The sequence below is a fragment of the Cygnus olor genome, chromosome 3 (assembly GCF_009769625.2).
Source record: "Cygnus olor isolate bCygOlo1 chromosome 3, bCygOlo1.pri.v2, whole genome shotgun sequence".
Lineage (NCBI taxonomy): Eukaryota > Metazoa > Chordata > Aves > Anseriformes > Anatidae > Cygnus > Cygnus olor.
In genome coordinates this window covers 50626049-50638930 of record NC_049171.1, presented here as the reverse complement: position 1 = coordinate 50638930, position 12882 = coordinate 50626049, and the positions used below count along the sequence as shown (strand labels likewise).

The following is a 12882-nucleotide window of genomic DNA, read 5'->3' as shown; positions in this document are numbered from 1 at the left end:
TTATTATGGTATTACTTACACTAGACAACACAGGCTTGACATTCCCTTTTAAAGGCCCCTTTAAAGTATTAAGCAAAAAACTTTCAGTTGAAGCTTACATCTGAGCTCACATCTTTGAGACCTAATACCACCAAGCTTTGTTGAGTCTGTCACTGCTGCGCTAGTAATCAGACTAGCTGGCTGAATTCTGACCATCTCCCCCATATACTACCAAGGGAAATATTGCCACACGAGCACTGACTTCAGCACTCTCTACTCTTCTTTCACCAAAATATGTCTGTCTTGAAATTCTCCGTCTCTGTAATGAGCAAGTAAATTCTGGATGTAGGACTTGGAATTTGTAAACAGATATTCTTAGAAAATATGATGAAAGAAAGAAATAAACTATTGGTTTCTCTGCAGTAGGATGACAGCAAGACATCCTTTAAGAAACAGTGCATATGTATGATATTTGGTATGCGTGTAAATGTCAATATATGGATTTGTAGCTTGAAAACCTGATTTTAAGAGACATTATCTTTTGCAAGTTATAATAAATATGAAGAATGTAAAACTGTGGACAGAGGGCATACATGTGACAGCAGTGAAAGACACATTTACCTACATGGAGTTTATGAACTATTTAACTTTGTAAGGGTCATCATTATTAGTTGAATAACTGCTGATCCTGCAAAGTGCTTTGCATGACTGAGCAGAGGTGCATCATTTTGAAAAGAAAAAATACTGAATTTATAAATTTTGAAACAGTAAAATGGGTACAGGTTTGCATTCAAATTTAAGAAGAATCCAAAATCCATGAAGTATTGAACAATTTTTAACTTATCCTCTCACAGTTGACCCTGCTAATAGTCTGGAAAAAAAAATAAATAAAAATTAAAAATCCTTCTGAAGTTGAAGCTTTGCTGATGAAACTATTCCTCAGTATTCCTCATTTGCCTCATTTACAGGGCTTAACGTGCAATTTACCATCTATTACATCATAGCAATTGTCAATATGAAGAAAATTGTAATAATATATATTAATGGACTGCCTCTATTCTTTTAAAAGAGATATGGTCCGCTGATGTAAGTTTGGTGAAGATATTTTGATATCAGCTCCCCTCATCTCTTATCTTTGACAGAAAGAGGATGTAAAAGAATTTACCTATAGGAAACAGATAGGAGCTGGTGCAATGAAGACAGAATGGGTAACCAATCTAATTTACGAGAAACTCATTAGAATGTTCTGTTTAGTTCCTTACCTCTTAAACTTACAGTACAATAAATACATAAATTCAAGCAATAGCAATGCATCCAGTTTATCCACTTAATATATGCAAAACCAATTTATTAAGCAATTTATTTTATGAAATAATAGAGAATTAAAGCAAAATAAATAAAGTGATTTAAGTAATGCAGCAATTCATAGCAGCTTTCTAAGAAGTGGGCACACTACATTCAAACATAACACTTTTTGGAAATTTTCAAAAGACCTTACTTCCTTCATTTTTCTAAGTCTTGCACTATTTTTGCCAGCTTGATAAATGCCAGCAAATTTTATTTTTGTCTTCTAACTTTTGAAAGAAAGACATTTGAGAACCTCACTGGATATCCTGTTCACATCTATTTATTTATTTATTTATTTATTTATTTATTTTTCCTGCCATGATTCCAGCTTAATTCTTTAACTATTAGTTTGACAAAATTTCTCAATATATCTGGAATAAGTTTCATATAAAGAGACTTTTTTTTTTTCCCCCTAGGTCTTCATGTTTCCTTTGCATGCCAAAAAGCCAGTGGTACATGTGCCTTCAAATATGGGCTTAGAAGCAAATATTCTTAAATCCCTATGCTTCTTCCACATGGACCCTCCATTGCATGTGACAGTATATGCATATGTAAACTAATTTTTACGTACTGCTTAGATAAAATTATCTATATATCCTTGTCCTTTGTCCTTAGAAGACAACTTTCAGTGAGGATAGCTTCAAGTCTGTGAGGGAAGTTGTCTTCTAAGTCAACATACATCTTCCAGCTCTGCAAACTGAAAGACTTGGGCCAATTTAAGTATATCAAATTTTATATGTAGAGATTAATAGTTCATGTTTATGTAACTACCTGTTCAAAAATGATAGTATTCCATTTCCATTCTAGTTCTGCAAAACCAGAAAGTTACGAATCTAGCCAGGTCCATCTAATCCAGTATTTTAAGTCAGAGGGTAGACAGTTGGTGATGGTTATACAAAAGAGTTATTGAAGCCTCGGTGTAAGTAATTATACATGAGAGTGGAACATTTTTCCCTTCAGGTAAATCCCACCTTTATCTCTATTAATTATTGTAATACTTAAACACACAAGATATATAATTAAAGGCACAAAATGCAATTTTTCTCCTAAAAGTAACATTTTTTCCTGCTAAATTACTAAACCCTTATATCCTTGACTTCGTTTGCCAATGAAATGTGCATCCGAGTTTTTTGCTTGCTCTTTTAAGACAACATTCATTATTTTCACTAAGTGATACAGCAATCTAAACCAGCTTTTTCAGATATTTCAGTTAAAAAATAAGAGAAGACTAGGGATGTATGTGTTCTAGCTAACTCTTTCTGTTCTCTTCAAGCTATTTTGTAACTATTGTGATGACAGGGATCACAGTCTAACTGAAATTTCTATTAATTATGTAATTACAACAACATGCCTTTCATTTTAAAAGTAATTTTGAGTTTTTAATTCACTACAAACATTTTTTTCATTGACATTTTAAGTAGTAAAAACAAATGTTGTGGTATTATATTCATTCAACTCCTCTTTTTTTTTTTTTTTTTTTTTTTTTAATCCTAAAATGTGGAGGACAAAACACTCTCCAGAAGAGAGACATTCAACCTTTTACCCTAAGTCTATCATTTATCCACAAAATATGTGTGAATAAGGAAATTAGTGGCAGAGGTATATGACTTCTCTCCATATTTTGGGAGGGGGAGAAGAACATTGGTCTTTTAATATAGTATTATATATCCTCTAAAGTCTGAAATGAGAAGCACCATCTGGAGGTAAGATACAACTGTATTTTGCTTCCTTTATAAAACTGTCTGCTGAAGTAATTCAAAAACGGGCCTCATGCTGACTCTCCTGTAACATCTTTATCACTCTCCTGAACAGAGACTAATGATTATGATGTTGTTCTTGATGTTTATCAAACCTTTCCTTAAACACATATGTTACGTGATGTTATTAAATGTTAAACACAGTGAACACAGACTCAGAGAGGATCAGGGGAGGCAAAGGGAGTCCAGTAACCTCTACAGGACAAACAGAGCACCCTGACTTGTCTACACCTAGGATCATCAAAGGAGAATGATAGTATTATTGCTCTGGTGGGAAAGCCATTAAGAGGGGTCAAGGGAACACTGTGCAGACTACAGGGGATTATGATCCCATTTAGGCGAAGGGAGCTTTTTGTGGGGTGTCAAGAGAGTGAAATTTTACATTTGTATAAAACTTACTATGGAATGTTTTAAGGAGACTTTGGAAATGTGAGAGTTATGGGATGTTTAGTGAAAAATGTGGGGAAAGGGAGAGATGAGTTTGGATCAGGGGGGAACAAGATATGGTACAATAGAGGGACCACTGAAATGTAAGCAGACTGCTGGTCAGCAGACTTCTCTGACAGCCTGTGATCACTGCAGTCTGTCCTCTACTCTTAATAAATCTTATTTGTAGGTGTTTTCCATGTGGATACACTCTCTATTCTGTATATGTGTGAACTTTGACAAACTTTAAGTGGCATGAGCTAGTGTATAGGACAAGAATCATAGAATCATTAAGGTTGGAAAAGACCTCCAAGATCGTCTGGTCCAACCGTCAAGAGATTTGAATGCCAGCAACTGGAGTGAGCACTCAAGGTCTCATAGGTCCATGGGTCAGCAACAGGAGGAGACCAGGGTTTGAGGGCCAGCAGCTTAGGCCATAATAGACCATAGGCCATAATAGGCCAGCTGCTGAAAATGTCCATGTTTTGGTGTATGTGTTCCATTGTTAAGAGCTTCAGTCCTGATTAGCAGGAGAGGAGGAACAGGATGGTGCCATCTGCACTCCTCATGACTGTGTGAGGGCCACTAGTGTCTGTACAGGTACTGGTACAGGTACCGTGCTCTGACTGTGCTAGGTCTGCATAGCCAGGTACGTGTATGCGTGTGTGTGTGTGTGCGTGTGCACCTACTGGGAACACCAGTGAGGTGCTAGTGAGGTCTGGTTGAAGGATGTGCAGCAGCCTCACCCCCGTGGGGCCAGGACAGACAAGATCTGCTGGGGCCTGAATTCCACAGGGCTCAGCCATCTTTGACCGATGACAAAAATGTACCCTCTAGGCATTCTGCTTCAGGCCTTCAGTGTCTCTAATACTAGAGACTTTTCCCAATGTCTAACTGCAGCTGAAAGTGACTGTTCCTTACTCCGACTACTATTGGCACTAACACAGATAATTCCTACTTCATTTTGCTTCTTTTCTTTGCGGGAAACTTCAAGGAGAGGACAGATCATTCTGGAGACAATTAATGAAATTTAAGTAAACACAGAAAGACTGCAGTGGTTAACTGAAATGTTCCATATTTCTCTCCAGAGAGCTGTTGCCAGTTTTTTGATATTTAATGTTTTCCAATGCACTCTCAGCTTCATGTTCTGTAAATTTAATAGACTTAGCCTACGTTATATCACCTATTGTTAAATACATTGAGCAGGCCTGGACTGAGGCCCAAGTAAAACCTTAGTGAACTCCACTTGTTACATCCGGCCATCCTGGCAGTAAATCATTCCCAGATATTCTTTGGGTACGCTGCAGTCATTTCATCAAGACCATAGCTCCCTGGCTTGGCTATGGGAATGACACCTGAGAGAATATCAGAAATCTTATTAAGGTTCAGATGTATGACATTGCTGCTTCTCCTCTGCTGCCTCTATCCTCTTACCCTGTCATTAGAAAGAAATTAGATTAATTTGATAAAATCTGTTCTTGACAAATCTGAGTTGGCTGATGGACAACTCCTTTTTGTTATGCTAAAAGCTGTTGCACTAGATGTGACCCCAAGTCAGGGAGATGTTTTGCTAATCAGCCAAGCAGAACTGGGAGGAAGGGCTGCAACTTGACTAGCATCTTCAGACACTTCATCAAAAAAATATCTGCCATGGCATCCAACTCACTCTAAAACTGAGGCATGTGGTAATGAAATATTTTACCAATGGGTTGCAACTGCAGGAAAATAAAACTTTGGTCAAGAGGCAGAAACTTGTATAAAAAAAATGAACATACATAGTAAATTTGGATTGCTTCTAAATCAATCCAAAGAATCCCACTTAAGAGCATAATCTCACAATAGCAACAGTTATTGATGTTTAGTATCATTAGGTTTTAATCAGCTTTCTAGCAAACACCCTGATTAAGTGTATAATTTAATTAAATGAATTCCAGTTACAATTTTTTTTTATTGAAAGTTTGAACACTATTTCTTAATTTCTCTTCTATTGCTATCATTTTTAAATCTTTCCCAGTAATTGTACATTTCAATTCTGAAAAAATGATTCTATCATGCAATGTATTAGAAAGATGTCAAAATAAATTGCAATTGAATCACATTACTTTAGAAGAAGAAAATTTCTGTAATTTAGTTGCTGAATGAAGCCTAGGAAACTTGGGTTTATGTCTTCTCTCCACTACCAACTTCCTCATAATTCACGTAAATAAACTGGCAGGGCCTCATGTTACTGTGATTTACTATGTTCAGAAAGTTTCATACTAATGAAAGAACCATGTGCTTACCAAGACTGAGGAAGGAAAGATAACCTCTGTATGTGAAAATTTTTTTGGCTAGGATAGACAGGTGTATACTTGCTATGGAACAATGGTTTTGTTCAGTCATTTTCTAGCTATCATTAGCTTTTCCTTCAGGGCCAGATTGACTCATAGGTTCATATCATTGTCTTTCAGACCCCTGACTTTTCTACCCCCCCTCTTCCTCTCCCCCCCCCCCCCCCCCCCCCCCAAACATATTCTTTCTACTTATGGCTTTCTAAGGTGACATCAATCCATCTAACTTAAAGGCCTAATTTAAGCACAGCTTCATTGAAAATTTCAGTGCCTGCCCCAGGGGAAGTAGGGGTCATGTAGTTTGATTAACATAACTGTCTTAATGGAAAACCAAACCAAACCACACCTAATTTGTAGTTACATATCTATTAGGAAGATGGCAAGTACAGTGGTACAGAGAGTAATAAGCAAGGTTAACTGGCTCAACGTGAATTCTGTTTCTTGGAGGTGGTAACTACATTTTTTGTGAAAGGTTTTGAGGTTTCTCTCACTTGTCATTATTCTTCTTCGCATTTTATTTTATTTTTTTATTTCTATTTTTTGTAGGACAGATGTATAGCAAAGCGACTGACAAATGAGTGTCCTAGCATCATTAGCATGATTTAGCAACATTAACTTTGTGGGAAATGAAAATAGAAGATACTCTGCAAAGTTATTCCACTTGGCTGCAACAGTCAGAGGCACAAATACTGGCACCATAGATAAAGAAATCAACAATATTTTCTTGCAACCTAATCACTTTCAAATACGAAAAATAGTAGTAATAGGAGAGGAGAAAGAAGAGTTAATGTTTAAGCATCTCTTACATCTAGCCAACAACAATGTATCTTACAAACTGCAATCTTGTGATGTTTTATATGACTAAAACTATAGCTTCATGGCATAGTAAAATTTAAATGTAAGAAAAAAAAAAAAGTGTCCAAATGTGTTTTATCAGGAACAGTAGAAATATATATATATATTTAAATATAAAAATCTTTAAAGTAATTACAGATTTTTTTTAATTACAACTCACCATGTTCTATAACATCCTGGAAGATAGTACTCGGACAAAAACATGTCATTGGCTGGAGAAGTCACTAAGTCACTGCAGTGCAATACTAATATAATTAGATTTCTCATTCTTTTATTATTATTATTATTTATTTTTTGTCAATTCCTCATAAAATTGACATCGTTTATTCAATTTTTAATAATAACTATTTTCAACAAAGTTCAGATTGCAAAATGAAAGCAAAAATCATCTCCCTGACTAACTTAATTTTCTAGCTATAAAGCTAAAGTTTCCACAGTTAAGGGAGTCGTGGGACACTGTGAAATTTTTAAAAAATAGTAATCTGAGTACATAAACATGGTCAATGGACATCTAAATCTTCGTCTTTCGTAAGTGCACTGGAAAAGGTATTGTCCAGGTCTGAATGCACTGACAGACATAAACACATATTGAAAGAAGCAGGTGAGTACTGGTCACAAAGGATACATAACCTGAAGAATTTATCAGAGTTTTGCAAGACTTAAATCATCCCAAGCTTGAGTAAACTAGAAATAATTATTTATCTGGTGAACTGTTTACTGTGAAATATTTTTGTACTTGAAAAACACTTCCAGATTTCATCATCTGCTAATACTTCAGCTATTTGTCTTTCTTCTTTTATTGTTTGTCTCTCCAAGTCAACTCAACATGTTGTTTATAATTGCTGACAGTCTCTCTGTCAGATGTACACTATATCCCTCCCAAATCTGCTTTTATCTTTTACACAAAATAAAGCTGCTCTCATTACAGCCTCTAATGGCTGTTAGCCAGATCTCAGAACCAATACTTCTCCCTCATCTTCTTTGACCTGTTTCTCTGTTCATCCTCCCTTGTGACTCATTTCTCTGTAACCTCATTGCAAAACCAAACACAATGATTTTCTTAATATGGATGACTCCCAGATGTGTGCTTTAGACCTATCTGCTTCTCTCTAGACCAAAAGCTGCTCAAGAAGATAGCTAAAATAATTTATTCATCTCCATCCCCACACCTTCCTTTGATAGGATTCATTGCTTATTTTTTCTGATCCATAGACTGTAGGTCCTCTTATCTCAGACCCTATTGTAGGTCTTTTTGCTTAGGTTTGTCCAAATATTACAGTGTCTATCAGAAAAATTTGTCTGAGAGCTTTGCTGTCTAAACTTTCAACTAAAGCATGTAACTACTCCAAACTCAAACTGTCTTGCATAATGTCTTCTCCTTTGATAAATATCATTATACCCATTCTGAAAGCTGCAATAGAAAACACTTTCCACTAGTCACATAGCCCTGTACATTCTTCCACGTGCTTACTCTTCTCTCTTATCAAACAGAAGCTCCTTGTCTTCACTACAGAAGCTCCTACCAACACCTACACAGAATTACTTTTTGTTTAAGAATTTGTCTCTATCTACTCCTTCCAAAGTGTCTGTTGCTCAGAGACTGGCTGGGCATCAGTCTGCTGATGGGAGGTTCTGATTATTTACCTTTGTATCACTGTTTGTTTGTTTGTTTGTTTTTTCCTTCACATACTAAAGGGTCTTTACCTTGACCCACAAGTTTTTCTTGCTTTTGCTCTTCCAGTTCCTCCCCCCAAATGCCACTGTGGGAGAAAATGAGTAAGCAACTGTTGTGTGCTTACTGGTGCTGTCCAGGGTTAACCTATCACAGGCGGACAAAAGAGACTTTTTTTTGTGCCCCCCTGATATGGCACCATTAGGAATCCTGCAACTTTCAGCTGTTTGACAGCAAGTGTGTAATTGCAGCTCCAGGAAAAGCTGACATAGTTTAAACAAGCTTGTACTGTAAGCTTGAGTATTGCAAACCCAAGTCATGAAAACCTTTTCTCACTTTTAGTTTCAAAGTCTTGGAGCTTCACATTTCACTCTCTGCTATTCCAGAAGTTCAGAGTGAACCAGTGACCTGTTTGGAACATACTGGAATGCTAAGAAGCATAGTCCTGCTTCATTTTTTTTTCCTTCACTTTTTGAAATATTTCTTTTGGTGGTAGAAACAGATAATAGTAAGTAAATAAGTGTTGTAAACACCCATGTTCTTTTCTCATCTTCACCATCTGAATGTTAATGTCATAGAAATAATAAAGTAGATATTTCCAAATACATGCACACTTGTCCAACTTTAAATGAAAAAAAAATATGTTGCTATTTGGGCAAGTTCAAACGTACTGAGGTTCATCATGGATGACTGGTTTTCCTACATTCCTATTTTTCAACATTAAGAGATCTGCTTGCCATAACAATTATTAAAATAATAGAAGTAACAGAATGAGAAAATAATATTCAGCATGTAAAGTGTCTGGACTATCAAGCTGGTTAACCCTCTGAAGGCTTTAACTTACATTTTCTGTACACTACTATCAAGACAAAAATCAGAGCAGAAATGACCTGGGCTTGAATCAGTCATTTAGATAAAATTTCACCACTTGCAAAGCAAACATTTTCTGGCAGGTGGCAGGTACTGCAGAATAAGTAGTAATTTTTTGGCAAACTGCATTTGCCAAGTGATTGCCAGACTGTGTGGCCTCAGCTGTCAGCAGTAGATTTTCAAGAGATAAAGTACAATAAAATAATAATTAAATAACAAAACAAAATGAATCCATGCTTTACTGAAGAATTGTAACTGGCATTTAAAACACACAAGCTGTCCAAAAGACATCTCCAGCAGTAGAAACATTAGCATTCACATGGCTCCTTGCATGTACACATGCAAATCCTATCAAGTGCAACTGAGTTCTCTAGGTACTGCAGAATAATGCAGTTTTTATATCAATTTTTGAGTGAACTGGTATAATGAAAATAAATGAATGCAATAAATGCAAAAGTATTAATGGCTTATTTAACTTTATTTTTTACGATAGTAATCATGATCTGTGACATTATCTCAAATTACTGAAGTCATACAAATATAAGATCATTACACTATGTGGTGTATTTAAGTGTGTTAGTATTTTATTTTTGTTTCAAAAATATTGATACGTGTAATTTTAGGTGCTGATGTATGTAATGTCTTAGCGAAATAAAATCTCAATTATTTGAGGAACTAGATTTTCTAATCATAAATATCTGGTCTTTTAGATTGCATTTAAGTTCTCAAAACCATTTTTCTCTGTCCCCGGCAATTTTAATAATTTCATTGAAGATACTTCCAGAAAAGAAGCTCTGGACTTTGTGACATCCTGATCAGCTATGTGAACTCAAAGGCAAATTCTGTGCCAATTTTTCAAGCAAAGTCTGTCTGCATACACGATTTGATTTATGTTTGAAGTTCTGACCTTAGAATGAGAAACAAGAATAAGTATGGTGGGAAAAAAAAAAAAGATAAGTTGATATGTTTTGACACAGAAAACTCTCTTCTGCTATGCCACAACCTGAAGTTTGTCCTTCTCCCCATTGCCATAGCTTTTACAACTCATAACCATAAAGATGTTCTGATTTGTGAGCTGACTTAATAACCCTGGGGGAAATGTCACAAATCACAACAGAAGTCTAAACCAGTTCAAGATCATTTTGCCAATCATTTTGCTATACAGACAAAACAGAAATCTCAACAAAGTAGTAGGGAGAAAATTCTGGGCTGGATCAAGTTCATGATGCTATGCTCTCTATTTTGGGGCTTTCCTGAATTAATTGCATGAACTGTACTGCAAAGAAGAACCTAAATCCAGGACTCACCCCTCCAGAAGAACCTTTTCATTAGCAGAGGCCATGATCTGTGTTCTCCACTAGGCTGCCAAATTTGTCCAACCTTTAGCAGGAAGATAAAAGGTAAATCCAATCCAGTGGTGCATTTCATCCACTTCTGATGGGGCTTTCCTGTTCAGAAAAGGAGGACCAAAAACTCCAGTCACCCACTGTCTAATCTGTTAAGTCAAGCAAATGAGGTGTCTTCTCTCTGGTTTTCCTCAATTACATAAGCACAAAAATGTATTTCTATCCATCAATTCCAGTCCCAACAAGTGACAAAGACACACAGGCCAGCACTTCAGTCTGAGAAAGAAATGCAGAACATCCTGTGAGGATGCTGTGAACATGCTGTGATGTTCCTTTTTTCAGGCATAGGATTTCCACTCTTGGTATGCTGAGCATCATAAATCCCACTATAAAGCTCTTACCTTCATCTAGTTGCCTTGCTCAGCACTGTGAATTACACGAGGAGTGCAAGATGCCTCAATGTATTGATTGCCAGATTGGACATAGACCCCTCAGTGAATTTGACAGGTCAAAGCATAAAATCTAATTTTGTTTCAGGGAAGCTAGATATCTTTTTCCACTTCAAGACATTTGAAGAAATTTAATGTATTGTGAGAAAATTAGTCTAGGTTTGGAAATCCATTGGCAGGGATCTTTAGTTACAGTAATGATGGCGACAGAACTTGAATTAGCAGGTCTGTCTTATGCAAGGTAATATATACAACCACAGGACAATTCAGTATTTATGTTAAGAATCTGTTACTCTTGTACATGATGACAAGCAGTGTTGTTTATCATGTCAAGCGCTTGGTACATCTTATACTTTGGAAAAGCATGACCTTGTTTCAAATGCAACCTTATAATTACAGTGGTTTGTTTTGTGTCCTTGAGTTGAACTTTATGTTTAATGTCTTTGCATCCTCTCTGAGTCAAGGTTTTCAGAGAAAAAGCATTAATGTTTTCAAAATTTTTTACCTTTAAAACGCAGACAAGTGGCCAGGGATTGAAGGGAGATATTGCAAAATAAATTAAAAACTGACTGAAAGAAGAAACAAACAAACAAGCAAAAAACACAAAACACCCACAACAATATACTGTCAGTCAGGTATATTTAATGGTCTGGAAGTTATTTGGCTCCTTCTGAGTACAAGGGTAGCTATCTGTATAGGATTACAAGCAGTTTTGTCTAAGTATATAAGTATTAGTCTTTGTGTATTTTTACTCATTTCTGATTGTCTGAGTTAGTGGGTACTAATTTCATGGGTAGCTAAAGTTCAATTTAAAAGCACTTAAGTGTACACTTAGCAGTAAGCACTTGCGTATTGCCATTGGTTATATCAAAGGAACTATATGAATATTTAAAACTGAGATTATTTTCTGTTCAATTTTGCTGAATGGTGCCAAATTTTGCATGATCAAGCTTCAATTCAGCAGAATCACTGTTATTCAACAAAATAGAGAGCAATGTGCATAGCTGAAAATAAGTTCTGGAATTTCCCTGACACAAAATTAGTCAACTTTATAAGGCTACGTTTTTCACTGATCAATTTTTAAAAGTAATTTAAAGCATCCAAAGTCTATGGAGGCTTACATCAGTATTCTGGACCCATTTTAAATCTGCCTTATACTGACCATCCTTATGTCAAAGTACAGAGCATTTTGAATTTTGACATTAGAATTGTGCCGTGAGAGTATGTAATAGAGATGTCAGAATCAAGACTTGAGGAAGTGTTGTTGAGTCTGTTCTCAGCACAATTGCCATAAGCAATCATGAATTCGCAGCATTTTCAAAAAAATACATTTTAAGTATGACACAAAGTCCAGCCAAACCACTGAAATATTTCATTTTGATTTGAGTGGTTATTGTCCATACTTAGGTAGATAATAATTTAGGAAATTAAAAAATAAATAATTAAAAATAAATAAAATAAAATGAAATAAAATAAAAACTCTTTTAAAACAAATTGTTATAGATTTTCTATGTCTTGATGATAATTGGCTGCCCAAAACTGTTAGCATAACACCATGAAATTTTTGCTAACCACTACCGCTGCTCTTATCATTTCTGGAAACTTGGTGCATTTTCCTTTCTTCTTTCCAAAATATTTCTGATAATTAAATCAAGCAGACTAGGAAGCATTTCATGTTTGTTTAATCAGGCTTTTTTTTTTTTTTTTTCTGATGAGATTCAATAATAACTTTGTATTTGTGACATCAAAAAGTGAAACAGAACACACCCCATAAGGCTGAGGCTTAGATATTAGCTCAGTCAGAAGACAGTCTTCTTTTCACACACCAAATTGCTGGAATTTTTTCACATT

General features: G+C 35.7%; 1 long non-coding RNA gene across 1 annotated transcript; it reads left to right on the top strand.

The window, feature by feature from the left end:
• Positions 1-1747: 1747 nt before the first annotated feature.
• Positions 1748-2345, top strand: LOC121068694. The gene is made up of 3 exons (XR_005819036.1): positions 1748-1859; positions 1942-2046; positions 2134-2345. It is a non-coding gene; the product is annotated as an uncharacterized LOC121068694 (long non-coding RNA).
• The last annotated feature ends 10537 nt before the right edge of the window (positions 2346-12882 follow it).